This window comes from Oncorhynchus nerka, unplaced genomic scaffold (assembly GCF_034236695.1).
Source record: "Oncorhynchus nerka isolate Pitt River unplaced genomic scaffold, Oner_Uvic_2.0 unplaced_scaffold_1272, whole genome shotgun sequence".
Lineage (NCBI taxonomy): Eukaryota > Metazoa > Chordata > Actinopteri > Salmoniformes > Salmonidae > Oncorhynchus > Oncorhynchus nerka.
In genome coordinates this window covers 122932-126531 of record NW_027040073.1, presented here as the reverse complement: position 1 = coordinate 126531, position 3600 = coordinate 122932, and the positions used below count along the sequence as shown (strand labels likewise).

General features: G+C 36.8%; 2 protein-coding genes across 14 annotated transcripts in view; one reads left to right on the top strand and one right to left on the bottom strand.

The window, feature by feature from the left end:
* LOC135568999 (zinc finger protein OZF-like) overlaps positions 1-3600 on the top strand; it is a 64848-nt gene that overhangs the window by 17582 nt on the left and 43666 nt on the right. The gene's annotated exons all lie outside the window — the stretch shown is intronic.
* LOC115110023 (zinc finger protein 27-like) overlaps positions 1-3600 on the bottom strand; it is a 47241-nt gene that overhangs the window by 14048 nt on the left and 29593 nt on the right. The window lies entirely within an intron of this gene.

Sequence of the window (3600 nt, the reverse complement as noted above, 5' to 3'; positions counted from 1 at the left end):
AAACTATTTAAACGTGTATCGCCTGCCTTTGCCCACACATTGTCTCAAGAACTTTGAAAATGTTTAATACCCTCAATTACCAAGTTAGGCATACCTCGTTTCAAAATAGGCCATGGCATCATCACTGTCAATATTGAATTATGATTTGTTTGCTGCACAGAATATCAGATCTCAACAACGATTGGAGAAGTGTTGAACATAACCAGTAGACTACCACATCCTGATGACTTATATGTGATACATATATATTTAATTTGTCAAGTTGTAGAAACATATCAAGGATGATCAATGGAAACAGGATGCACCTGAGCTCAATTCAAAAGTTTGGGGTCACTTAACACCAGTCTCAATGTCAACAGTGAAGAGGCGACTCCGGGATGCTGGCCTTCTAGGCAGAGTTGCAAAGGCCAGTTTTATTGATTTTTTAATGAGCACTACAGTTTTCAGCGGTACTAACATAAATTCAAAAGGGTTTTTTAATGATCAATTAGCCTTTTAAAATGATACACTTGGATTAGCTAACACAACATGCCATTGGATCACAGGAGTGATGGTTGCTGATAATGGGCCTCTGTTCGCCTATGTAGATATTCCATAAAATATCTGCCGTTTCCAGCTACAATAGTCATTTACAACAATTGTAATGTCTTCACTGTATTTCTGATCAATTTGATGTTATTTTAATGGACAAACGATGTGCTTTTCTTTCAAAACAAGGACATTTCTAAGTGACCCCAAACTTTTGAACAGTAGTGGATATTTTATATTTTTTATATATCAAGTTGTAGAAACATCTTAAGGATGATCATTGGAAACAGGAAGCATCTGAACTCAATTTTGAGTCTCTTGTTTTTCTGTTTTTTTTTAAATAAATTTGCTCTGTCATTATGGGGTATTGTGTGTAGATTGCTGAGGATATTTTTTTATTTAGTAAGGCTGTAAAAAACATCCCCAGGAAAAACATGTCATCAATTTTAGAATATGGCTGTAACATAACAAAATGTGGTAACTTACTACTAATATCTACATAGGTGTACAGAAGCCCATTATCAGCAACCATCACTCCTATGATCAAAATGCATGTTGTGTTTGCTAATCCAAGTTTATTAATCATTACAAAACCCTTTTGTAATTGTTAGCACAGCTGAAAACTGTGGCCAGAAACAAAGACCTTTCTTCTGAAAGTCGTCAGTCTATTCTTATTCTGAGAAATGAAGGCTATTCCATGCGAGAAATTGTCAAGAAACTGGAGATCTCGTACAAACGCTGTGTACTACCCCCTTCACAGAACAGCGCAAACTGGCTCTAACCAGAATAGAAAGAGGAGTGGGAGGCACCGGTGCACAACTGGGCAAGAGGACAAGTACATTAGTGTGTCTAGTTTGAGAAACAGATGTCTCACAAGTCCTCAACTGGCAGCTTCATTAAATAGTACCCGCAAAACACCAGTCTCAATGTCAACAGTGAAGAGGCGACTCCGGGATGCTGGCCTTCTAGACACTATTCTGGTTAGAGACTGTTTGCATTGTTCTGTGAAGAGAGTAGTACACAGCATTGTACGAGATCTTCAGCCGTTTCCAGCTACAATAGTCATTTACAACATTAATTTCTGATCAATTTGACATTATTTGAATGGACAAAAAATGTGCTATTCTTTCAAAAACAAGGACATTTGTAAGTGACCCCAATCTTTAGAATGTATTCATTTATTTCACCACTAATGGTAGTATATATATATATATATATTTTTTTTAAATATGTATATATATATATATCTTTTAAATATATTTCTTAGCGTACTGGTTATTGTCCGGATTTTCAGATGACTGACGTGCCCAAAGTAAACTGCCTGTAATCTTCCCAAAAGCTAGGATATGCATATACCTGATTGCATTGGATAAAAAACACTCTGAAGTTTCTAAAACTGTTAAAATAATGTCTGTGACTATAACAGAACTTATATGCCAAGTGAAAACCTGAGGAAAATCCATCTGGAATGTTTATTTTTTGAGGTCACAGGTTTTTTCAGTGCTTGCCTATGGGATATACAAATAGATAGGACCCAGATTGCGGTTCCTATTGCTTCCACTAGATGTCAACAGTCTTTAGAAAGGGTTTCAGACTTGTTTTTTTGAAAAATGAACAAGTATTTGTAGTTTTTCCAAAGTGTCCCCCATTTTGAAAAGTAGTCATGTTGCGCGCAGTGCGCTCTTCGTTATTTATCTTCGCTATTAACCCTTTCACACGTACCATCACACGGGTGTGGTCGTTCTACAGTGGTCCCTGAAGCGTACGATGATTAGAACACTCATTTAGAATGCTCGTTTAGAACGGCAGTTTCGAATGACGCAACAATCAGCGTTTGAGCTGGCCACACTTTTTTCAGAAACTATTTACACAAACACAGTCCTTACAAAGTTATGTCCAGAATGTCAGCAGTTTATTTTTGGATGCATTGTTCAGATATTCACAGAAGAAGATATAGCATAACACAATCATCCTAACCGGAAAAATGTAGGCTACATTTGTCCTAGCGCTGAGGAAAGATTGACCCAACACAAGCAGTCATATTTTCTAACTCTCGGCTGACGTAAACTACAATATGAATTAGCTAATAGCAATTACTGTATATAATTAATCACATCACGGGTGAGTGAGCTCACCATTGATCGAAATAACTAGGTAAAACACTTTATAGAAATCGAAAGTAATCCGACGATTAGTTTCAGCGCGCAGCCATGCATTTTTTCCTCACAGAAACCGAAGATAATAAGAGAAGACGAGATGAGTTTGGTCTGTTTGTAGTATGCATGTTGAAGGGGTGTGTCATCTACCATCGTTCATATCCCACCATTAATTTCCGGAAGTCTTCAAAATATTTTGTGAAGTCTTACTCACCTCATTTTGTTATAACATCTTTGGTCAAACAGACGTGAATCCCAGAATGCATTGTATGTCAACAAACATGGCTACACAGCTGGAATTAGCTTAGCTCATCATAATCAGTACAACCTTCAAAAAGGTATTTTACACACATAATATGTGCCCATTACAATCTGTGCAAGAATCGGAATGCATGATTTGTCACCTAGAATTGAAAACATGTGAATAAAATCGTAAATACACAAATAATTACCAGACAAAACATTTTCTGATAGTGATTTATTGATACAAGTAGCGCGTGCCGGCAGTCAACCACGTAACCTCCCACTCTGCGCCATTCAGTGTTGTTGCAGCCATGATACTATGCCTTAGAGATGGGGGTGGAAATGCAGTTGTTCAGTCACTGCATGGATATTAAATATGGGTTATGCATATTCAGTTTTTTGTCCTCTAGTAAAACAAGTTGTTGAACCAACTACCAGTACTGCAATAAAATAGATTAATATTACATATTGGCATATGTGTTTTCTTGCTGTGTTTTCATCCAGTACAACTGTTAAGGAGTGTACGTTAGCATACAAAAGCTGTCCTCATTCTTCAGCTCCAAAGATGTCCAGCTCCAGTTATGATATTGGCAAATAATGTTTCTGGTTTCTGAAAGTACAGAATAAAGAGGAATTATTCATTAGAATACAATATAAGGATATAGCAATAAAA